Raw genomic sequence first — 26,248 nt, 5'->3', positions numbered from 1 at the left:
TGGGAGCAGGGGAAGAGAGGAATAAATTAATTTAAGACGAATGTCAAGAAAAAAATGCAAACAGATATTTGTTTATTGAGAAATAGGCTCAGGGTTTTTTTTGTTTTGCTTTTTTTTTTTTTTTGGTTGTTATTATTTATCTTGCAAAATTGGTAAAATCCTAACCCTCTATAACATAGAAGCAAGTAAGTTTTCTTTTCCCGATTTTGCCTGGACTATCACTATTGGCCAGAAAACCAAACAAAATAGAAAAATCTGCTTTTAGTTCTCAGGTATGACTGAGCCTGGCACGACCTCTCTGTCTGTGGCTTCTAATTGCTGGAAGAACAGCCCAGAACTTTGTGCTGTAGGATTCAGCTGTTTGCTAATTCTGTCTAAGCTCAATTCATTTCTAATTTCATCTCTGCCATTATTCCAGCGAGAAGCCGCAGGTGGTGCCTCCACCTGTGTGGTACTATTGATTAGCAGCTAAAAGGGTGAACAGGAATCAGGTGCCCCAATGTCAACGTCTAACGGTTTGGTTCACGAAAGGTGGTGCTCAAAATCTGGGGGGGAATAAAAAAGCTTATGATTCTGGTTGCATTTAAGGACTCTCAGATCCTGCAGGCCCAGACACTCATACCTTGAGTGGCCATGCAAATGAGATCATCATAATTTCAAAGTGGGGTGGAAGAAAATGAACCAGCTGCTATTTAATTTTTTACGGAGCCTACAATTTGTCTCATTAGCTGGCAAATAGGATAGGCTGGGAACTAAAACAGCTCCAGCCCCAACGCTGCATGGGATTAAAAAACGATCTATATCCACTCACTCGCTTGGGTTGGGGCGGGAGGATAAATCACAGCTGCTAGGGTGGCTTCATCACGGCAATGACCCTGTCCATCCCTTCGAGCTGTGGGGCACCTGGGGGGGCAGGGATCCCTAAGTCTTTGAAAACTCTGGAAGGCTATTCACATGCAATTTGGAAATGACCTGATTGGTAAACTGATGCCTAAGGCGGTGGATTTGACTGGAATCACAGAGGTGCAGCCCCGAGGCTGGGCTCCCTCATTCAGAGGCTCGAGGCAGAGGGAGAAAAGGAGGATGCCAGTCAGTATGTTTCCAAGGTCATTTCCGGCTTAGAAACAGGGTAATGTGACCTGGTGACACATCATGGTAGCCTGCTGATAGGAGTCCAGGGACATTGCAGACCAAGTGGAGCTGGGGAGGTGGGCAGGAAGCAGAGAGTAAACAGAGCCCTGTCTGTTTAATATAATAAAGAATCTGGCTGGCCTTTGTCTCTGGTTCCTAGATCTCTAAAGCCTTGGGATTTCCTGTCGGATACGCATCTTTATTATTCCTGGTGGCCCCTAAATGATTTATACTAATGAGAGGACTCAGAATGGGGGCTGGCCACTCCACGAAGACCAACCAGGTGATCAGAGGGTTGGAGTATTGGGCCAAGTGATGTCAGTTCAACTTTCTGACCTCGGGGAGGAGTGGGGTGCTGGAGTCTGAGTTCTGCCATGTCGTCAATGATTCAATCAAACATGTCTCCGGTAGTGAAACCCCAGTAAAGACACTGGGCACCAGAGCTCAGGTGAGCATCCTTGCCTGGTGACACACACCGATACAGCAGGAGAGTGATGGGTCCTGAGGACAAAGGCACTTTGTTGTGGGGACTCTTCCAGACCTCCCCCATGTGTCCATTTTTTGACTGGTCCTCATTTGATTCCTTTATAATCAGAAGTATAGAATTTTCCTGAGTTCTGTGGGTCATTCTAGTGATGACCAAACCTGAGGGGATCGTGGAAACCCGCAAATTTGCATCCAGTGGGTCAGAAGTGTGGGTAGCCTGTGAATCCCCAGAGCTTGTGTCTGATGTCTGAGGTGGGGGCAGTCTTGTTGGGGACCGTGCCCTTAACTTACGGGGTCCATGCTGAGTCCGGTAGTTGGTGTCAGAATTGCACTGCCAGCCCTTAGGCCCAAGGTGGCAGGAAGGCAGCGAGAGACGTGATGAGTGATCTAGATCTGGGTTTCAATCAGGAAAACTGGGGTTGAATTCTGGCTTTATTGTCACTTAGTCTGTGACTTTGTGCAGGTTACGACAGCTGTTAGTTTCCCCAAAACGTAGTCTCCTGACTGGTAAAATGGGGGAAATAACCCCTGCCACATGGAGTTATGAGGACTGAATGAAAGCTCACGCCAAGTCCTGCGCATTCAAGGAGTGGAGGTCTGATGTGAGCAGAGTGGTGGAGCAGAGCCGAGAAGCGGGTGGAACAGCCTGGTCAAGTCCTGAGACTCCGCCAGGGGCCTGGGGGCCATGACGTGCAGGCTGTGGGGAGGGAAGTGAGTGGGGTAGTTAGATTTGGAGAGTGGGCAGGTGATCCACACTCAAAACACATGCTGAGCGTTGTACCCACGACAGGGAGCTCCAGACGGTCTGGTTTTCGCTGGCAGAAGGAACACAGCCATGCTTTTAATAGGCAAGCCCTCTTCTCTAAGGGCAAGTTTCTTCTTGCTGAATTTTAATCCACAGTTCTTTATGTTTTTCAATCAAATCAAAAGCTCCATACTGACATTTCCAACCAGCAAAGAATATAAAGGTGTAAATATCTTCAGAAGCACCCCCCTTCCTTTCTCAGTGAGAGGTGTTGGGGGTGGGCTGGACAGTGGGAAGGGCCAGAGCCTGAAGTCAGTTAGAAATGGGTTCGAATCCAGCTCTGCTGCTGGTCAGCCAGGTGCTCCTGGCTGGACGGGTTCCTTTTCCCTCTGTGACTCCATTTTCTCATCAGGTTAACACGGGCTGAGTTGCGGTGAGGATTCTACGAAATATCATGTAAGGACCAGCAAATGCTTCCGCCCTCTGCCCCTCCTCATCTGGGAAACTTTTTTTCTCTCTCTCTCTCTCTCTAATGGTTTCTTCTAGGAGTTTGATAATTTTTCCTTTAAAAAAATGTAGGTGAAAGTAGGAAATGTTACTTTCACCTCCTCTCTCTGTGTCCCCATCCCCTCGCTAAATCCTGCACATCTAGCAATGCAGTGCCCTGTGTGGTCTCTGCCCTGCTCTGTTTTTTGTTTCTTTTTACTGCAGTATAGTCAGTTTACAATGTGTCAGTTTCTGGTGTACAGCATAATGCTTCAGTTATACATGTACATACATATATTCCTTTTCATATTCTTTTTCATTATAGGTTACTGCCCTGCTCTGTTTTTAACATCATCATCATCGGGGAGGGCAGACAGGGATGGGCTATCCTTAAGAAACTCTGGCCGTGGGATTAAGGAAGGCAGAAAGAAGATAGGACCCCACTGGCATGCACCGTGCTGGGGAGCTGCGTTGGGCACCACGCTCAGAACAAGACCCCGAGGTCAGGAGCCCCGTGGGCCAGGGCTGCTGCCTCCTCCCACACAGGCGGGACCCAGGGTGGCCTATCCCTCTGTTTCCTGGGGTGTCACACAGAAGCCCCCATGGACGATGAGTTTGCCTGCTGACACACATGTTTCCTTTGAGTGGAACAGAACAACGGGGGGAGTTCTTAAAAATGGGAAGAGGGTGAATGCACCCGGCCAGTCACCCAGGGAGAGGGAGACAGCGGGTTCAGTCTGAGAGCCCCCGGGCACACGCCCCCCACCCCAGGCCATGCTATCTACAGCCCTCTATGAGTCCCCACAGGCCTCAGGAGTGGGGACAATGTGGCAACACTGTGAAAGTCTCATTCCTCCCTCGAAGGCCCTGGGCTCAGGAAGTGTTGTCCTGGGACAGTCTCATCTCCATAGGACTGTGCCCCATGTCATTAGTGACAAATCTGCCACTCACAAATCTGCCCTAACTCTTCTGGAAACCACTGAAACCATGCCCAGCCTTCTGTGCAAGATGGCATTTCCTTCCAGTTTCTCCTCAGTTAACTTCTTCCAAGTTTCAAAGGTACCACCTCCCTCCCCTCCGACAGTCTCTCAAGCCACATGGATCACAATGTTATGATTTCCATCTGGATGGCTCTCCCGATTCATCTTTCCAGACAGGGCTCCTGGTGCCCCCAGACACCTCTCCCTCCACGCCCTTCCCCTCTGATCAGGCCACTGCCCGAGTCCACTGGATTTGCCCTGCCTCTGCTGCCTGACAGCACATGTCCAGTGCGAGCAGAGATGCGGGGCCCTCATGCTGAGATGGACAGTGATGCCACAGCCACATCAGGAAGATGTGGCCGACCTGAGCCAACCCAGGGGCTCTGTGCCTGCTCCAGGCTCCAGCTCCGGCCCTGAGCGTTCCCTCCTGCTTTTCTTCAACCAGTTGGGAAGCAGTATATACGCAGAGAAAACCACAGACACCAGAATCTGATAACCTGCCCTCAACCCTGAATCAGCCCATTTCTATAGTTGTGTAACTTGGGACAAGTCAGTCAACCCCTCTGGGTCTCAGTCTCCTCATCCGGGAAATGGGGACAGTAGAGTGCTGACCTCCCAGGGCTGCTGAGAGGTTTATAGGAGATATGACGGTAGGAGGGTATAGCTCAGTGGTAGAGCACGGGCTTAGCATGCACGAGGTCCTGGGTTCAATCCCCAGTACCTCCGGTAAAGTAAACAGATAAACCTAATGACCCCCCCCCCCAAAAAAGGAGTCATGATATATAAAGCATGAAGAACTCTGCCTGGTACCCAGCAAGCAGTCGATACACGTTAACTATTATTATATCATTATTGAGTGGCCTTCATCTCCTCTGGGAAGCCTGACTTCTCCAGGCAGGGCGTGTTTCTTCCCCTGTCTCCCCAAGGCCATGTTCGTGTCAACAGTTCAGCATGTACCGTGTTGCTCTGATTACTTAGTCACGTGTTTTTTGATCCAACTAAATCATGTGTTTGTCCCTCTGACAACCTGGCGAAGGCCAGGGACCGCTTCTCAATGCAATGTTTTAAGTGCATACAACAAAATGCATCGGATCCTAAAGGAAACCACTCATACTAAAATACAGTTATCAAAATATTTTCCAAAAACAGATCTGAGATAATTAACACCTCAAATGACAAGATTTACTGCTGGGTCTCATAATTACGCTGATTTTGAAGGAGTGATGAACATAGTGAGATTTTGAGATATTTACAACAACTGTAAGGGATCTGACAAAGCTGCCCTTTCTATGGGTGAGAGAGTCACAGGGCTGCTGATGTCACTCAGGTCAACCCCTGGCCTCATAAGTAAAGGAAAAGCTACACTGCAGTTAGAGATCAGTGAGACTCAAAAGGCGATTTTTTTTTCTAATCTAAACTCACAGACCCCTTGAATTCTGTTGATTTAGACTGTGAGTTTCTAAGAGTTGATTTTCTATTTATCTTTGTAATCTCAGCCTCAAGGACAGAGCTTGGGACACGGGAAGGGCTTAACACACTGTTTTTTTAGATGAATAAACTTAGGACATTGTGCAAATGCTACAAATAGGTGATGCGGCCCCTGCCCTCTAGAAGCTAAGATCTGCGCACAGATGGCGGTGATTCAAGGTACAAGCTGAAAAAAGCTGTAGTGTGAGGAGCAGGGTCGGGGGCCTCAGGCGTGCGCGTGCGTGTGCATGTGTGTGGCGGGGGGAGTGGAGGGCTGTGATGGGAGAAGTGCATTTATCCAATTATTCTGAGATCATAGGTTAGAAGTTAGAAATCTATCTCCCTAACTGAAGTGAGCCTTTCAGGGACGCAGACCGTGTTTTGTGTATGTTTTGTGCAACAGGGATGGTCTATTGAAAATATTAACCTGATGCTTCTTTCATTCCCTTATAATCATGTTCCCTGCCTTCCTCACACAATCACAGCTAAGTCTTGCCCCAGCAAATCACCATGCTGCACACCAGGAATTAACACAACATCGTAAATCAACTATACTTCCTTTAAAAAAAAAAAAAGGAAAAAAAAGAAAGCAAATTCCAGGCCAGGATGAGTAAAGCCAGGGGCCCTTGTGTAACCCTATCACAAGGAGTTGTCACCAGTGCCTGCCATTCAACCAGACGTTGCCTGTACATACAAAGTCTCCTTGGTCAAACCCGTAATCATTTAGAAAGCACCAGTTTGCTGAAAATCCATCTTCCTGAGAGAGAGTTTCTTGCTTGGCTCCGGTCCTCAGGGGAGCGTGCGGCAGAGAGAAGGGCGTTCTCAACAGCGGCCTCCAATCTCTATTCACAAGGGCAATCTTTTCCTCCACACTCAAGATTGGATGGAGACAGACACTACAGGGTAATGTTATCTGTCATGAGTAAAGTAATTAGTGCTGTCTAAAAAAAATTTTTTAAAGAAAATTGGCATTCTTCACCTCTGCTACTAGAAATGATGATCACAGTGTCAAAACGTCTAAGTGTGACTGTTATTAAACTATCTCACGTTTATCTGATTCCTCATTTTTATAAAGGGCTCTTACTTAGTCCTTGCTACCGGGCCTTTACATCCTTTATTTCAGGGATGAGGAAACAGGGCTCTGAGACGTTCAGTGACTTGCTTACAGTCCCGGGGTGATGGCAGAGCCAGGACGAGGACCTACCCAGCCCCATCCTCCTCTGGCCGTCCAGAACTCAGGGCAGGGTTGTCTGAATTGCCTGGAATAGAGAATCCACTTATTCTGTTCCTGAAGAGTTCCTGGTTCCTCGGATGAAACATACCAAGGACTCTTCTCTGGCCAAAATGTACCTGTGTGTGTGCTTTTTTTCACCTGACGGCCCATACCACGTGGAGTCGGTGCACCTGTGCAGGGAAAGGGAGACCAAGCTTGCTGCTCCCTGTGCTGTTCATCAGCCTTGTCCCAAGTCCCTCATTGTTTCCCCACGTTCTGATTTCAGGAGCATCCACAAGGTTTGCTGGGTAAAGCTTTATTTAGCCAAGGCCATTAGGCCCTTGTGTCAGCAGCCAGGCCTTGGGGGCAGTCCCTGCAGCCTGGGCTGGTAGACCAGATGGCTCCTCAGAATCCGTCAATGACTCTGTCATTCAGGATCATATTTGGTTCCCTGGTGGAGGCGAGTCCTGGCTATTGAGGTATGTGCCTCTACCACTACTCCACAAACTTTTATTTTGGCCTCAGTTTTGACAACCATTATTAGCACTGCGCTCTATCCACTAGGCTTCCAAATCCATCTGTCACTAGATCATGCCAAGAAAGCAAAAATCAGCCGCTTGCTCAGTCCTGACCACCGACTCTCAGCTGTCTAGAGTTGATGGTCCTGTCCCAGGACTTGATGTGTCTCCCTCTGCTAACATCTCTTCCTCTCCAGCTCACTGTACCCTCCGGGGGCGATTTTCACTTCAGTTCAGCAGCCTTAACAGTGGGCAGAGAGAAGAGTGAGAAACTGGAGTTTTTAAGTCCAATTTTCTATTTATAATCAGGAAAAAGATTGAAACACACGCAGATAAAATGTGGGGATTATTGACGACCTTCATTTCCCCAAATTATCTATTCCCGATCAATAAATGAACAAGCGTAACTGTGGGCCGTCTGTTTTGACAACAATTTATAATCTTATTCCAAAAAATTTGATCGCACCTTTGCCTGAAATCGCCCTGTTTTTCCCACACGTTCACACACCAAGTACTTTTCTCCAAGGTTGTAACTTGCCCTCTGCGAACCTTCCCCAGCTCTTCGTCTACATGTTCCTTTTTTGCTTTCTCTAGCTTATAGACATTTGTGTTCTGTGCTTAACTCGTACTCTAAGCTCCTGGAAGGCACACACTCCCGATTCAGCTTTGCATCTCTAAAGTTCCCACTGCCGGCATTTCACATGGGTGGAGCTCAGCAGAAGCTGATTTAGTGAATGGGCCAAGGGGGATGGATGGATGGATGGATGGATGGATGGATGGATGGATGGAGGGACAGACAGTTAAACTGATGGGTGGATGACAGATGGATAGAAGGAAGGAGGAGAGAAGGGAGACTTTTGTGTACACTACTACAACTTACTCTCTTTTTCCATTTCTTTGGAAAAGCAACTCACATTCATCCTCATTATCAGGCTCATTTGATCCCTAGACACGTTCTCAGCTGGGGAGGTTTTGCAATCTCTCTACTGTGCCACCACTAAATTAAAAGCACACTGGCACGCCGTAGCAAGGGAAAGCCAGAAAAGGTCCCAAACTTGAAGGGCTCGATTTCCGACTAAACCACAACCCACATAGCAATGTTCTCACTCACTTTATTTCTTTTATTTTAAGAAATAAAAATTTTCTCTTTGGAAAATTCCCTAGGCCCGCCTTCTCTCACCTGCTTAATATGCCTTCCAAGTTCTCTTGAAATATCTTTATTCTTCCTTAAGACTCTCACATTGCCTATTTTCATCAAATTTTAAGTCTTAAGTTAGGAGATTCAGAAAACAACAGAGGAGAAAATAAAGTCCACACTAAGAAAAATAAAATAGGCTAGTTGACAGCAAAAAGAGTATCTGCCAATAGCCATGACGTTTGTCTTAGTTACTGCTTTTAACTTTCTCTTTCCCCTGGCATTAATAGAAATAAAGCTGCGTGTCTCCAGCTTCACGCAGCTAATGTACAGTTAGCACCCCAGGCAACAGGAGCCACAGAGTTCAAGTACGGTGGAGACAAATTCAAGTAAACAGATTGTAGACACGACTGATTGCAGCATTTAGTCTCATGGTTCTAGTCACCGTAGCTGGTGGGTTTCCTGGAAATACAGGGGTGTCCTACGGGAGAAGAGGCCCGTGGAGAGAGCTGGGGCCTCCTTGTCACAGAAGTATTCACCCGCCAGACATCAAAGGCGTAAGGATGGCAGAGAGAGGGAACGGGCATGAGGAGGGCTGCCACACAGTGATTTGGGATCTTTGTTCCAATAAAAATGCCTGAACCCACAGACTACTTCTTTCTGCTGAGCCTGCCTCCCCCTGCATCCTCAAATCCCTACCAAAGCGACATCACCTGTGTGACTGTCCCACTGCGGGAGCAGTGACAGGCCCAACACGCCCTTTAACGGATCCACTCAATGGCCACCCGTTAAACTCCTAAGCCTGGACTTGGACGTCAGGCTAGTGCTGTTTCCTCCGATGGCACTGGCAACTGTAACTGCTCAGAGTGGTGACCACTGCCAATAATCAAGAGTAACAGTAACTACAGCTCAGACTTGGTGGCACTTCTGAGTTTGAGTCCCGGCATCAGAGAGAGACCCGCTCCTTAGTGTGGGGCCCACGCCCTGGGCCACGGACTCCCGCACACAAGCTCTTCCCTCTCCCTTGCTGCTTCTCATTCCAAGCCAGCTGTGAAACCGGAGTGCCAACAAAGCTCTGAACCTGTGTCCCCACGTGGTCCGGGTCAAGCACAACTACAAGGGCCTCAGAAAAGCAAACACAAGCGTGGCCTGAAAACCCCAGTCATCCCACATGGCCTCCTGGAAAGCCCTGGCTTTATTTCCAAGGCCTTTGATAGGACCTGCTAGAGGCAGAAATGATGTTCTCGGGACCTGAGACTTTTCAACAGCGACCTCCGTGACAAGCTCACTGCCAGGTCTCAAGTCATGGGACTTTGTGTGCCTTTTCCAGCCGGGCCGGAAAGACTCTGTCCAAGCCATCTGCCCCCGCAGGCAGGAGACAGCACCCCAGCCCGGCAGTGCTGACGCAGGGAGGCCAGGGAGGATGCAGGCTCCCCTCATCCTCACTAAGAAATCACCGCCAAACCCACTGAAGGGCAATGCTGAAGTGTCCGTGTCTTGTGTTGAAAACAAAAGCAAAAGTAACAAGAAGACAACCACTAATGGGTGAGGCAGCAACTGAGCCCTTCACAAATCCTAAAGGGACACCTGGAAACTCCGGTTTCGCATCCCTCCCGCCACACTGACCTCCCACCTACATTCAGCTTCACGAAACCCCAGCTTGGTGGTTCTAGAGAGCTACCTGGAACCTTGCAGAGTGGCTGAGCATGAGGGCAGAGGCACCTGAGGGGCACCAGTACAAGCCCCCCATTCTCCAGCTTCTGAGTTCTAGTCCTCTTGGTCAAATGCCAATTACCAAGTGAAGCAGCAGTCAAGGTGGTCTGTTGGGGATGCTGTTTGCGGCCGTAAAATACATAAGATGCGGTTCATAAAATATGTGGAGAGTGTTATTAGGAAGCATGGATAGGCTACCTCAAAGCAACTTGTTTTATACGTGACCATATACACACATACTACAGAAAATATTATAGTATGCACATAAATGAGATATCTATATTCAGACATGGTACCGGAATTCCAACAAGCATCAAAGAGATTAAATTACTTCGGTGAGCACTCTTGCAAAAATTGGATATTTACTGCTGCTGGTATCTATAACAATTTTCAGGCACTCTGCATTACCTAACATCAGCCTCCCTAGTTCATTGCACCGAGATATATAAAGTTTCTTAGGATCTGCCCATTTCAGCTAGAGGTCATTAGTTATTTTTAAGGCTGTAATTCGGATTCAAGGCTTTAAAATACACATCTTGGGCACTGAAACATGGCCTGACCGCACCGCAGTGAGTTACTCTGCAATTCTCAGTGATTGGAAGTAGTTGTGGGAAGATGGGAGCCTCCACAGACAAGCTGCTCCTTCTTCAGGCCACAGGGAAATGGAAACAGGGATTAAAACTTCCTCCTATGGCCTGGTGGTCTGAAGCTGGATCCCTCCCTCTCCCGCCCCATCTGTTATAGCTCCCTCTGGCTAGCGGAGTATTGGGGAGGGTGGGGGACCACTCTAGCAGGGCCTCACGTGGCCATCTTCTGCCACGTTCCCACTCCAACGATTGTCCCTGGCCACGTGCTCCTGGCCCTCTGGGTAGACACTGCCCCACCTGTCCACCTCGCCCAGATCACTGTCCCGGGACAATCAGGCACATGCTCTCCTTCCTAAGATGCAGCGGTTAAAGAGAGACGCCTCTGGTGCTTCAGCCCAGACTCTACCCTCAGTGTTACGGCAATGACTAAGCCTCTCTCTGCCTAAGTCTCCACGGCTGCACACTGGGGACATCAGTACCTCCTTCCTGAACAAGCATGAGGATTCGGTGAGGTATACACATAAACCACTTAGAACAGTGTCTGATACCATCACATTCTCAATTTTTAAAAAATATTCTGAACCAGATTAAAAGGAAATTAAGGCTTCCCATTGATCTCAGCAGACTTAACACGTGGCTTATTTTTCTCCTTCCCAAAACTCCACTGAAATGAAAATAAAGTATTAAGAAAAGGCGTCAGCCCCCAATAACATAGAAAACAGGAGAAGCAACAGTGCAAAAATGTTTCTAATTTTTTTAGAAAATGGAAAGTGCATAGAGAAGTTAACAGAGCTGTGGAGAGGAAAGTAAGGGGCACTCTTCTTGAGCCATGAAACCCCAGACAGGCTGGGGAATTGGAAGCATGACGTTTTGCAGAAAGTGGAGCTGAAAATAGAGGGATGTGATGGAATGTGTTAAGAAGCACTTAGACCCAGGTCCCCTCTCCTAACTGGGATGACCACCCTTCTCCCATCACAGCTGGGGAGGAGAGCTTCATTCTATGGAAGCCCCAGACTTGAAGATTTGTGGATACCAGGCACAGCAGAGATAAGGGAAAATGCATCATACACAAAACAGGAGAATCAGAGGATTCTCCTCTGGAGAAGATGAACAGCCTCAGAGAAAACACCTAGGGATGCTACAGATGTGGACAGTTGGAGGCCACCTCCTCCAACCCTCAGTGAAATGGTTGAACTCCAGCCCAACCAATTTTCAGTGATGCCCAGTAATTGGCAAGCCCCACCTGTGCATAAGAGCTTCCCTACATGTCTTGATCTTAATTATGAATGGTCCAGGAAGTCTCCAATTTAAAAGGCAATGCATGAAGAAATAGGAAACAATGCAGAAAGAAAAATACTACAGTTAATATCCTCAAAGATAGAAGATACTGTATCCATGAAACATGGACAGAATGCTATTTAAAACAGAAACAATTAGAGAAAAACAAAGAGTTCTTGGGGTGATGTTGGGAAGGCTCCAGGAAGGACATCTCCAGGGAAAGATGGGATTGATAGATTACTGATTGCATTTAACCACACAGAAAATAGCATTAAGAAAGACTGAAAGCTCTTTTGGGAGAGATTTAGGGAAGAATTAATGATAGACACAAAAAATACTGCAAAACAAAACAACAAAGCGATGGTTAACACCCAGAAAAACAAAAAGTTATTGAAAAAAAAAGGAAATGTTATCTTAGTATACTTTTTGGCTCAGTAGTGAACATTACTTACTAAGTCAACAGAATGTAAACAATGACTGGTTTTAAACAAAAATTCGGATACAACTGCCTTGAAACAAGAAAGAATGGGAATGAGGGAAGGAAATGAAGTCAGTGGTAATGAGATCAATAGGTAATATGTAAAAATTTTAATACCTAAGTTTTATAAACCAAGAAACATCAGTGTAAGCAAATGACTTAGAAAGGTGTAGTCAGCTTCGTGAACAGTGTATTGACAGTGGCGGCCTGGGAGGGGTAGGACTTGGGCCTGGGAGGAGCAGTGCAGAGAACCCCTCTCTCCCAGGTTAAACTTCTGCCCAGAGGTCACAGTTTCCACCCTTTCTAAAATTCTCACCTGTCTATTACCTAACAGGTGAGAATTTTGGTCAATGGACCTATGGACTTGTATGAATCTGCATCATGTATGCAATAGAATTTTGGTGACTTAAGTTTCATTAGGTCCCATTTGTTTATTCTTGCTTTTATTTCTTCTAGGAGAAAATTTTTGAAATGTATGTCAGATAATGTTTTGCCTATGTTCTCCTCTAGGAGGTTTACTGTATCTTGTCTTATGTTTAAGTCTTTAATCCATTTTGAGTTGATTTTTGTGTATGGTGTAAGGGAGTGTTCTAGCTTCATTGTTTTACATGCTGCTGTCCAGTTTTCCCAACACTATTTGCTGAAGAGACTGTCTTTATTCCATTGTATATTCTTGCCTCCTTTGTCGAAGATTAGTTGACCAAAAGTTTGTGGGTTCATTTCTGGGCTCTCTATTCTGTTCCATTGGTCTATATGTCTGTTTTGGTACCAATACCATGCTGTCTTGATGACTGTAGCTCTATAGTATTGTCTGAAGTCTGGGAGAGTTATTCCTCCAGCCTCTTTCTTTCTCTTCAGTAATGCTTTGGCAATTCTAGGTCTTTGATGGTTCCATATAAATTTTATTATGATTTGTTCTAGTTCTGTGAAATATGTCCTGGGTAATTTGATAGGGATTGCATTAAATCTGTAGATTGCCTTGGGCAGTGTGACCATTTTAACAATATTGATTCTTCTAATCCAAGAGCGGAATATCTTTCCATTTTTTAAAGTCTTCTTTAAGTTCCTTCATCAATGGTTTATAGTTTTCTGTGTATAATTCTTTCACCTCAAGGAAACCAGAAGTAAAACAAGAAGAAAACCTACAGAATGGGAGAAAATTTTTGCAAGTGAAACTGACAAAGGCTTGATCTCCAGAATATATAAGCAGCTCATACGACTCAATAAGAAAAAAATAAACAACCCAATCCAAAAATGGGCAGAAGACCTAAACAAGCAATTCTCCAAGGAAGACATACAAATGATCAAAAAGCACATGAAAAAATGCTCAATATCACTAATTATCAGAGAAATGCAAATCAAAACTACAATGAGGTATCACCTCACACCAGTCAGAATGGCCGTCATTCAAAAATCCACAAATGACAAATGCTGGTGAGGCTGTGGAGAAAGGGGAACCCTCCTACACTGCTGGTGGGAATGCAGTTTGGTGCAGCCACTATGGAAAACTGTGGAGATTCCTCAAAAGACTAGGAATAGACTTACCATATGACCCAGGAATCCCACTCCTGGGCTTGTATCCAGAAGGAAATCTACTTCAGGATGACACCTGCACCCCAATGTTCATAGCAGCACTATTTACAATAGCCAAGACATGGAAACAGCCTAAATGTCCATCAACAGGTGACTGGATAAAGAAGATGTGGTATATTTATACAATGGAATACTACTCAGCCATAAAAACCGACAACATAATGCCATTTGCAGCAACATGGATGCTCCTGGAGAACGTCATTCTAAGTGAAGTAAGCCAGAAAGAGAAAGAAAAATACCATATGAGATCGCTCATATGTGGAATCTAAAAAACAAAAACAAAAACAAAAACAAACAAACAAACAAACAAAAACAAAGCGTAAATACAGGACAGAAATAGACTCACAGACAGAGAATACAGACTTGTGGTTGCCAGGGGGGTGGAGGGTGGGAAGGGATAGACTGGGATTTCAAAATTGTAGAACAGATAAACAAGATTACACTGTATAGCACAGGGAAATATACACAAAATGTTATAATAACTCAGAGAGAAAAAAATGTACAATGAGTGTGTATATGTCCATGAATGACTGAAAAATTGTACTGAACACTGGAATTTGACACAACATTGTAAAATGATTATAAATCAATAAAAAATGTTAAAAAAAAAAAAGAATTTTGGTGACTTAACAGAGAGCTTTAGTCTGACTTAGTAAAACGTTCTGTTAGAAACTGTTTTATAAGAAAGATACTTTCAGCTACTAAAGGCAAACCTGCTTTCCAGACAGGAAAAGTTGGAATCTCCTCAAAGCATTAGCAGATTGGAATCATCAGGAAAAGCACAGTGCTGTCTGAAGAGAAACGACACTGCCAAAGTGCTTCTATACAAAAATGAGCTGGCCTTAATTCTTCCTGAGGTTCAGCCATAAGTGCCTCACCCAGAAGAAAACTGCCTGATAGGCCAGGCTGGAAACTACCCTTAATAGTGATAACAGCCACGACTTCTGTATTTATACATGCATAACCTTGTACTTCAGATTTGCACTTGGATTATCCCGTTAACCTCTTTTTACAGATATAAACATGTATTTCTGTCAGGACTTGACAATATTCACACAGATTATGTTCAAGGTGGGCTTGGACCCCAGCTCTTCTGACTCCAAATCTAATGCTAATTCTATCTCATCAACTCTGAGTACGGTATTTGGCACACAGGAAGTATTCAAAGGGTATTGGTGAAGGTGTGATTTATTGTGCCCACAGCTTGTGACTCCAGCCTACCTTGTGTGGCCCAGAAACATCCCCTAAAAAGCCTGGAACCTGTTTAGAGAGTCATCGAGAAGGTAGGACAGGCTACTGCCACCAGCTCTCAAACTGGCCTCACTCCCCCCAGCCCTGCTCCTACAATAGTCTTTCTCTACACAGCAGCCAGGGTACCATCTTAACAGTGCTCTCCATGCTTCATCGTCATTGTTTTACTGTCCATCTTCATCTAGACTGCAAACTCTACGAGGGCAGGCTGTATCTATCTCCGTCCCCTCCGCTCCCTCCATGCTCAGGTATCAGCAGAATGTGTGACTGCATGAATGGTAGTTCCTGGAGCCTCCCCACTGACCGCGCTGGGAGGATGAAACCTGACACGGCTAATTTTAGCTTAAAGTGTGAAAAACAATTAGGATCCAATAATGAACTCCTGACAGTGAGGGGTGGGAGGAAAGGGGAGCTCTCCTTACCACTGGGTGTGAATGGCGGAAGCTCTCCTGCAACCTTCACACCCCCAGTGCCAGCCATCTGCTCGGAAGACGGCAATTAGGGCACCGCAGCCTGAAAGCCCCGCGCCACGTGCTCGTGTCTGTGAGCTGAGTACAAAACTGGCAGGTCACGCGTGCCCCTCCCTCCCTGTGTCAGCTGTGTGGTTACCTGCTACATGATCTGTTTACAAAGTCATCAGTCAGGGTTGCTTCTGTGCCCAAGAGGCAGAGCTATTGTTTTTAGCATCAACTGAGGCAAAAAACAAAGGAGGCTTAGAGTGAGAAAATGAGGCCAAAACACACCAAATCCCTTCAGGAAGATCCCAGGAGCCCCTCTGAGAGCGTGCCCAGCCCTCTGGGCAGAGCCCCTTTCTCAAGCAGGACTAGATCTGTTCCATCCAAAGTCCCCAGACTCCGAGAGAATGCTCGAACTATTTTTCACTTCTTTAAAAAGGTGAATGGAAATAGTACATTTATCCAGGACAAATCCGCATAGACCAATGCAAAACTTCAGGTTTCCTTGATTGGAAATACAAGGTGGTGGAAAGGCTGATATTCACATACATATACATCTTTAATCAAAAAGGAGAGGAATGAATTAACTATTGCTGAATAAAGGCGGGCCCTCTCTTTTCAGACACAAAGGCAGTGGGTTGAAAATAATTTAAAAAAAAAAAAAAAAAGATCCAGAGGGCTGAAGGCTGGGAGCCACTGTTCTCAGAAGCATATTTGGGTCCTCTGCTTTGTCATCAGACCCATCAGGGCTGCAAAGAGTATCCAGGGACCCTTCAGGCATTTAGTGCAGCAGGAAAAGAGAGAGGGGATGGCAAAACGGAGGCGTGGGCGAGGGGCAGGTGCAGGCGGCGAGGGCTCTGCATCTGGTGCTTCGGTTACTCCGCCTGCAGCAAAGTGGACCAGAGGAGGAGTCAGGCAGTAAAATGACACACGCGATGGTAAGTTTTAGAACAATGGCTCTGTTAGCAGTGGGGAGGGCAGACCAGAAGGGGCAATGCTGGAGGCAAAGAGCCCACTAGGAAACTTCTCCGAAGGTCCAGAAGAACAGGAAGAGAGTGGGCATGAGGGCTGTGGGGATGGGGAGAGGGGCAATTCTCAAGGCACCTCTGGTGCAGAACTACCAGGGCGGACAGCAAGGAGACACAGCGGGATCCACCCTTCCAATCTGGAGGACCAGGCAGTTGAGGAAGCCAGTCCCAGAGATGGAGAACTTGGAGAGAGAAGCACTTTGAGAGAAGAGTACAATTCTGCTCTAGACAAGTTGAGGTATGTGGGGGACAACTCAGTAGAAATGTCTGGTAGGCAGCTGCATAGCCTCATCAGATCCAGGAAGAAAATCTGAGTGGCAGAAACACACGCAGTCCTAGGTGGTAATTCGGGGCACCAGGCAGGTGAGCTTGCTCAGGCAGACTGTGTGTCGAGGGAGGAGAAGAGGACCAAGAAACTCGGGTGACAGACTGGAGTGATGTCCTCATGTCATGGCAGGAGAGGATTTCAAGAAAGATGAGAACAGACAAGACCCCATCGTGGGCATGGACTTGGTGTTCCCATGTCTTCTGGTGTGACATTTACTGGGGAATTGCAGTGGAGTGGTGGGGGTGGGAACCATATTGTTGTGGGTTGAAGAGTGAGTTGGAAGAGAGCAAAGAGACTAAATATGGACAATTGTTCAATGAGCTCAGCTATAGAGGGGCGACACCAGGGCAGGGCCAGGACCAAGGAAGGGTTTCCATTTGAAAGGAGAGATCTCAGGTCTATCTGTCTACTGAGAAGGAGCCAGGAGGGACTGTGGTAGGTGGAACAGAGGGACCCCAAACTCCCCACCTTGTCGGCTCCCATCCTGCCCACCATGCCTCAGAGGGTGGCATCTCCCTCTGGCCAGTTTATCTTGGGATGTGGTACCACTGTGACTGCTTGCCCTCAGGGACATCAAGTCCTCTCAGATCTGGTGTGGGACTGAGGGAGCCACTAGAGAAGGGTCACCAAACCTAGCTAGCTCCCAATCAGAATCTCGCGGCATTTGTTAAACATTTAAATCCCCAAGCTGCACTCAGATCTATGTTCTCAGAGTCTCTGGGTACGAGGTCAAGGCATCTGTCTTTGTGGAAATTCCCTGGGATTTCTGATGCACTGAGACACCACCAACTTGCCTAACAAGCCTTGTGAATCATGCATCTGAGGGCCCACAGGAAACAGGGTCTGGTCCACCCCTCACCCAGAACCTGCCAGGCCCAGGGCCTGCCCACTCCCTTGCCCTCACACTGTTCAGGGCAGTTTCCAACAGTCTAGAGAGAAGCTGGCGCTAGTTTGAGAAGCTGAAGGGCCTCCCTCTGACGGAGCGATGACACAGAAATCCTTTATCTCCTTAAAGCTGCCTTTACCCAACAGGGCTAGGAAGAACGGCACGTAACAGGGCCCCGCAATCATCGTGCTCGAGTCACATTCCCTGAGGACAACTACATACAGCCCAGTCCTAGAAGAAAGTTCTGGCTGTGACATGAACTTTAGTGCCAGTACTCGTACCCTGAGAAAAGAAGGAACAAGGCCTAGAAGTTAAACACCCTGCTTTTCTGGGAACCAGGAGAGCCACACGCATATCCATCACTCCTTTTCCCACGACACTTCAGCTCTCGGGAGACTAGTCCTGCCTCCTGGACCAGACAAGAATTCAGACTCTGGAAGCTTGGAAGAGCCACAGGCCTGTCCGTCCTTCTGGGGGCGGGGGGAGAGTGGAAGGAGAGGGGCGCCACCGTAGACCCAGAGGAATGGCCTGACTCCAGAGGCCTCCCTCGGGGTGCGGAGCTGGGTGAGCACGCAGCGCTGAGGCTGTGATGGAAGACCACAGTCAGCTTCGTGTCAGAGAAGAGGCAGGAAAAGCAACCCCAGTGCAGAGAAGGCTTGAGATTAAAGGTGAGGAAGGGGCTGTCAACATATAGCCCTTTAAGTGCTCGCTAATCCAAGTCTGTCCGAAGGCCATGGTATTCAACCTGCTTTGATCTCTGGGTGCTAGCTGGGTCTCAGAGGTTCCAGTCGAAGATCAGGGGTAAAGACGGTGACCTCTTCTTCCCACAGAAGGTGATATGTGGGCCCTCTCGGTCCTGCGAACGTGTAAGGTGGTTAGGGAGAGAGAGAATCCACACAAACAGGGCGGCGGTGGGAGAAAGCGCGTTAAAGGCTGCCAAACTCTCAGTAGGAGCATTTCTTCAGTCTCCATTGTTCAGAAATACAATCAGCGCCTAGCCAAAACTGTCTTCCCAGAAAAGACATCCATGACCTCACACAGCTAACCTCCTGTGTGCTACACATGGTCCTTTAATCTGGTTTACACGTGGGTGCTATCTGTTCCAGGGAGGGCATAAAAGCAGCTTTGATTGCCAAAATATACTTGTTTGATATGCAAAGTCCTCATCTTGAAGCAGATACTGTAATGATCTGGTGTTCTTTGCAGGAAGGTGGTGGTGGATGTTGTTGTAAATGAATAAAACCCAAAGGTAACTACAAGAGCCACAGCAGTAAGGGGCCTGCCAGGTACCTCTGTCGTGGGGGCCGTTCATCACCCTACCTGTCCCTACCTGTCCCCTGCTATATCACCAGAACCCAAAATGCAGTGCCAGATGCTTGTCTGGGTACTTGGCAGGCCACAGGCGCTGCTGCAATTAGCAAGCTGAATCATGATTCAGCATCAGACGCGGGCAGCCTCCACCGGAGCAGAGCGGACAGCTTAAAAATAGCAAAGCTTGCGGCTGCATCTCGCCAGCCGAGGCTTCATGCGAGGCAGGGCAGCTGCCGCCAGCCAGTGGAGCCTGGAGAGGGACCCACCACCCACCCCAGGGCCGCTTTCCAGCTGTGACCACCGCATGGGAAGCGGAAGGGGCGGCTCCCATCAAGCTCCCCACATGGGCACAACACCCAGCACAGAAGTGCCTGTGGTCCCCCCATCCACTGACACGGCAAGCATCCGAGGATCTGCAGGTCCAGGTCTCGTTTCAAATACACAAACCAAGGGCCAATCAACATTGCTTCCCTACGTTTCCAGAGCACCATACAACTGCATGTGCAGCTACACCCATAGGGGGTTCCCCCAGCTCCCCCTCCCCAGTTAATGACCAGAGAGGGGCCACTCTCAGCCTGAAGGAGGAGGGCCAATATCCTGGTCTAGTGGAAAGAGGTGAAATTTTATCTTCAGAGAGGCCTGGGTGCAAAGCCATTCCAACCATCTGCCAGTAGACACCACCTGCTTGCTGCTCGCCTATCACTACCCCTCCCTGTCTTGGCCAAATTCTGTCCCTTCTCTCAGACTCTGGTGTAAAACAGAGCTAATGATCACTAATTTGCTGGTCATGTTAAGAGTAAATGAGGCAACACACAAAGCATTGAGGATGGCCAGCATAGATGAGCCGGAATTAATCCACACCTTCCTCATAGCTGTGGCTGAGGTCTGCCCTGGGGGACCACAGTCACAGTGAAACCACGGTTAAGAGGACAGGTGGCCCCACCTGGGGCATACAGGACAGGGAAAACCACTGGAAGGTCCTCAATGTCCCGCTATTGGTCAAGTTTACATTTCAGTCATATTTTCCAGGTCACTGATACTTTCCAGATGAAAAGGCAGTATCCTCAGGGCCGATGCTGTCTTTAGAAATATTCTACCCAACAGCCCAAAAGGAGATTTACAATAATGGACAGGCTTGCCATTTTTCTAGGAATACTAGTATTGAATAGATGTCACTTGTCCCCAAATTAATCTACAAAATTAACAAAATGATTCTAAAATGTATCTAGAAGAATAATTTCATGGAACCAACTGAGAACATTTTGAAAAAGAAGAGTAATGAGTGGGGCTTTGCTCTATCAGATTTTAAGAGGTACAAGTAGTAAAACAGTGCGGTAATGGTGTCGGAAGAGACATCAAATCGATGGGATATAATAGAAGGTCCGGAAACAAACCCAAACATCTAAACAGTGATAGTCTATTATGAAGGTGGTATTTCAAAACAGTGGGAAACGGATGGACTGTTCAGTAAATACTGTTGGTACAACTGGGTAACCATTTGGACGAGAATAAACTATATCCCTACTTCTCCAGATACACACAAGTGAAGTCCCAGATTGACAGTAAGTTTAAATATAACAAATAAAATATAGAAAACATAAGCAAATATTTAAATAACTTTGTATTGGCAAAGAACTTTCTAAGCATGACATCAAACAGCAAAAACCATAGAGAAAAGCATCGAAAGATTTATCATAAATGCAATTAAAGGCAAATGGAAACTGCAAGAACAATCACTGTAACACATGTGAAAGGGTGAATATTTGAAAAGTTTTTATAAGTAAACAAGAAAAAGATAAAAACATCAGTGGGAAAACTGGCAAAGAGCATAAACCAACAATTCAAACCAATAAATACAAATGGCTGATAAAGATAGGAGGTGCTCTTCACGCCAGCCACACTGGCCTTCTTTCAGATTCTTGAACATTCTATGCTACATCCTGTCACAGGACCTTTGCACAGGCTGTTCCCTCCACCAGGAGCACCCTCTTGCTCCACCTAGTTAAATCCTTCAGTTCTCTGGTCAAAGCTAACTCTCCCAGGAAAGCCTTCTTTGAACAGTCCTCCAACCCCCACTGAGATTACCCCCTCTCCACACTTATATGTCTTTCAGCACCAAGTAGTTTTCCTCATGATATTTTTTACAGCTGATAATTATACATTTATTTTGGTATCATCAGACTGTTGTCTCCCCCACTGGACAGACTGCCTGTTTTTGGCTGATCCCTGTATGTGCAGCACAATGGTTCAATAAATTATATGATACACATAAAATGGAATACTATACTGTGAGTTAAAGTGTTATAAAATATCAATTTTAAAAGTATAAAAGATAATATGATATATTAAGTAACAAAAGCAGGTTACGAAAGCCCATATTTTTGGTGGGTATTTTGGTACTACTTGGTGGGAAAACGTGTACCTACAGAAAAGAGATACATCACATTTTTTAACAGGGGGTTAATATGACATCTGTTTTCTTAATTTTGCTTATCCGAATTTTCTTTTAAAATTTCAACAATGAATACACACACGCATACACACACACACATAGAGCTTTTTCAGTAAGCGGAAAAGACTAAACTAGCTATGGTTTTCCTCTCCAACCCATGGAGTCCTGTGTGAATCCTACAGGAGCCACTGTGAGTGTCCCCTTCCAAATGTCCTCCCCTCCCCTCTTTTGCCACCTCCTCACCTTTATTTCTACCAACAGAAAGAAAGAGAACATAGCCTAGCTCCAAGGCACTGTGTAGAACTCTGTTTAGCCACTTCCAAGCCCTAGATTACCTGTCTTCAGAAAATAAAAACTAAACATAAGAGCACACCACACTTTAAGAAAACCTCAGGGTTGGGGGATAGCTCAGTGGTAGAGTATATGCTTAGCATGCACTAGGTCCTGGGTTCAATCCCCAGTACCTCCATTAAAATAAATATATCAATAAATTAACCTAATTACCTCCCCACATCCCCCCAAAAGAAAAACTCAGATTTCCACTAAACAGGCAGAATCCCAAGAACAATTAAAATGGGAAATCTGTCTGCACTGAGCCTTGAGAACTATGCCTACTCAGTGAATATATGTGGACGGACTGACCACCTAATGAAATGGACACAGGGGCATTTGCAAGTTTTAATACTGAACAGAAAGATCATTCTTACACTATTTCAAAGAGATGGGCATATTTTTGTGTTCAGTATACGTGGTGTGTGACATAAGGAAGACCCAGGGACGTAAAAACTGTGCTGCCAAAGGTCAGGGGACTGATGGAGATGGGACCCAGCTTCTCAGGCGAGGGTCTCGTACAACTGAAAAATAAATTTCGTGGGAGTTCAAGTACCGCACTGGTCTGGCAGGCACAGTAAGGCTGTGCTGACATCACCCTTTCCTGGGGCTTTCTTTCTTGAGAATAAAATTGGCCTGCTTATTTGCAGGTAAGGATGGAGACAGCCTACACTTAATAGACTGAGGTAATTGCTCAAGAACTGTTCATCCCCGAGAAGAGCCTCCCCTCGAAGGGCCACCAAGGACAATGTTGGCTCTCCTTACTGGTGTGGGCTGGGCATGTTTCAGTCCCAGTGAGACTCAGACTCCATCAACAGACAAACCCACGATCACACTTCACGTTCCCCGAGCCCCGTTTAATCAGGATGGACATCTCCTATTTGCGGCTGGACACGCTCTCCTGGGCTAAGCTCTCAAACCAAGCGGGCGTGTCTTGCGGTCCAGGAGGAGTCTGTTTGCCATGTACTCAGGGAAGGCAGGCAGCTTGCTTCCTCGAGTCTGTCTGGACAACTTGCCTGAGTTTAGACCATTTAGCACTATTCCTCATGTTCAAGGCCTGGAGCCTGGGGGTAAGAAGGAAAATAGACTCTGCAGAAACACTCCTGATGCCCCCTCTGTTGTCTCCCCTCCCAGTCCTCACCCATCCATCCCTCTTCTCCTCTCTCTTCTGCTGCAGCTTTTCTCTCGTACTTTAAGGGGGAAAAGATGAGACCAGTAATTGACTATTAAGTCCACATAGGCATAACTTCTGTCACTCACTGTAAAATAATAATAATATTAGTGAGGCCAACTTACATGGAAGGAGTGCTCACTGGCCAGTCATGAGCTGCTGCCCCAGAGCCAGGAACCAGCTCCCAACACAGGGGCTGCTGTTCCTTCTCACAGATCCCCTCCCCATCAGCAGAGTTTCACGATGCTGACCGCCCCCTCCCTAAACACTCTTGTCCCTGATTTGTAACACTCCACTATCCTGGTCCCCTAGCCATCTCAGAGATGGGGCTGGGACTCAAACGCAGGCCTCCTGACTCTCCCTCCCTTCCCCCAGCCCCCGGGGGAGTCACCCACAGGCCCCCTGTCCCTCAGTCTCTAGACAACTGAACACCGATGATAATTCACTGCTTCATGTAAGATGACTCCCAAATCTGCATGTATAACCCCACCTCCTCTCTCTCCATCCTCACTCTCAAATGCCTGCTGGGCAATCCACCTGCATGTCAAAATTTAAATATCTTAAGACCAAACTCATCGTCTCTCTAAAATAAGCTTTTCTCCCTGACATCTCCATTACAGTTAATGATTCCACTCTTCTCTCTGACACCCACACTAGAAACCTCTGGCTGCAATTTCTTCCTTGGTCTCCTCTTCTAGCATCTTGAATCCATCCTTTGAAAGGTCCTCCCGGCTTTCTCTCCCCTCCCACCCCTGCCACCAGTGCCTCCTCTGGGCCTTTCTTACCCCTCCCCTGAAACCTTGTCCCTGTTGCCTGCCTCCACGCCCACCCTGCAGCCTTGCCTACCTCAACCACAGCCAGACTAGCCACCCGGAGCGGAGCTTCTCAACCTCAGCCCCGTGGACAGCTTGGGCTGCGTACTTCTCTGCCATGGGGGGTGCCTGTGAATTATAAGATGTTCGGCAGCATTCCTGGTCTCTACCCCCTAGATGCCAGTAGCACCCACCCTCCACTCCCACCCCTTGCAGTCATGACAACCAAAAATGTCTCCAAACACTTGCCAAATGTCCCCTGGGGGACAAAATCGCCCCAGTTGAGAACCAGGGCCCTAAAGCACGGCTCAAACACTCTGCTCCTTTCAGAAACTCCCAGGTGGCTCACCCGTGTCCTCCCAGTGAGTCCTTAGGGAGGAAATGGTTCTCAAGAGATTAGGGAATTATGTTTCCTATTTATGACTTCCTTTCCCTTGAGGTTTTGGGCTCAACCACCTTTCAGCTGGAGTTCAAGGTGTACTGGGGAAGAGGGTCTAAAGAGGAAAAGCAGATGGGGCAGCTGACAGATTCATCCTTGGTCTGACATCTGAGGCTCCCATGGCTGAGTGCCCCTGGCCTGGAGACAGTGAGTCTAGAGTGGTGGAGACCCAGGGCTCCAGGGCCAGATGGCTTGGATTGGACCCGAGCCCTACCCCTTCCTAATTCTAGGACCTTGGGCCTGTCCTTTACTCTCTCTCTGTGTGGTTGCTTGCCTGAAAATGGGGATGAAAATGGTACCTAACTCATAAGGTTGCATGAGTTAATATATGTAAAGCTCTTAAAATTGCCCGGCATGAAGCAAGTAATTGACAAACATTAGCCATGATTATTACCATTATTAATAATATGGCTACTATGTTTCCTGCCTTATTGCTTGTATATTTCCAAATCATGCTCTCCTTTCAGGCCATAGTGAGTTCTTATATGGCAGTGAACACACCTTATACCTGCCCACGGCAATGCCTATGTATGGCTTTTTCTTCTAAAATCCTCTGCTCTCCAGTTCCTTCTGATGAAACTGTACACAGCTTTCAAGCCTACCTCAAATGTCATCTCTGTTACAAATCTTTCCCTCGTCAAACAAGCTAGAAGCCATCTTTCCCACTCCCAGAGCCCACAATGCTACAATTATGCATTCAACACATACCTTCTTCTGCCACAAGTACAGGTAATAGAATTATTTCCCAACTAAGTACTTCTCAACCCTCAGGGGCAGAATTCCTGTCTTAGGGGATCACTCTACAGAACATGGGATATATCCCTTCACATAGTCAGTAATTCTAATTTGAATGTATAAATGAAATAATTGATCTAAGACACTATTTTATAATACTACGATTCTTTGTCTGAGACAAGCATTTTAAGGCACAAAAATACAGTTGTCCTTTGGTTTCCTTGGAGGATTCGTTCTGAGACCCCTGAGGATACCAAAACCCACAGATGCTCAAGTCCCTTATATAAAATGGCACAGTATTTGCATATAACCTACATACATCCTCTTGTATATGTTAAATAATCTCTAGATTACTTGTAGTATCTAATACAATGCAAATGCCATGTTAATAGTCATAAATACAATGTAAATGCTATGTTAGTAGTTGTCAGTATGCAGCTAATTCAAGTTTTGCTTTTGGGGACTTTCTGGAAATTTTTTCAAATATTTTCGATCTGCAGTTAGTTGAATCTGCCGATGAAGAACCCACGGGTATGGAGGACCAAGTATAGTCAAATTCCACTGTACTGAGCTGGATATCCTTGCTAATGTATATTTGTAAGGGAGAAGTTTTCAAACTTTTCATTCTTCATTATAAGGTCTTAAGCACACCATTTCTCCACTTTTTTTTTTTTTTTAGTATGTTAAGTGCTGAATTAATATTCTCACACAAATCATCAACTGCTTCATTGTAGTTTTGCCTCTGTGCTGGCTTGGATGGTTCCACCGTACTAAGATGTAGATAGTCAAACGTCACAGTTCATGCTCACAAGTGTGATGGTCTCAGTGTGCAAGGAAGGGCTCCTCATTACACCGCTCCTGAATTTTGGCATGAGTGAGCCGGGCTCAAAGAAAACAATTCACGCTACAGAGTGTTTGAGAAGCAATGGGCTCTGGGCATCAACGTGCTGCCCAAACAGGCCTGAGAGTTTGGGCCTCTGTTCCCCGGAGAAAACATCCCCTAGCGTGCTACTGGAAATGAAAACTGAGCCCTCATCAGAAAGGAACCTGTCACACCAGCCCCGGGCAGCTGACCACCACTGTCCCGGGCCAAGCCTCAGGGGGACTGGACCCCCGCCGCAGCCCAGGGAGACTCAGGCATGTGGACAGAGGAGGAAACAGAGGCTGGGCACACAGACTGATCTTCCCAAGGAGGTGAAGTCTGAAGGACAACAGTATATTTAAATTCTACAAAAAAAGT

At 46.7% G+C, this 26,248-nt stretch overlaps 1 protein-coding gene across 7 annotated transcripts in view; it reads right to left on the bottom strand.

Moving 5' to 3' along the window:
* Positions 1–26,248, bottom strand: part of SUSD4 (sushi domain containing 4) — a 109,442-nt gene that overhangs the window by 66,037 nt on the left and 17,157 nt on the right. The window lies entirely within an intron of this gene.

Source organism: Camelus ferus, chromosome 23 (genome assembly GCF_009834535.1).
Source record: "Camelus ferus isolate YT-003-E chromosome 23, BCGSAC_Cfer_1.0, whole genome shotgun sequence".
Classification (NCBI taxonomy): domain Eukaryota; kingdom Metazoa; phylum Chordata; class Mammalia; order Artiodactyla; family Camelidae; genus Camelus; species Camelus ferus.
This window is presented reverse-complemented; position numbering and strand designations above follow the sequence as displayed.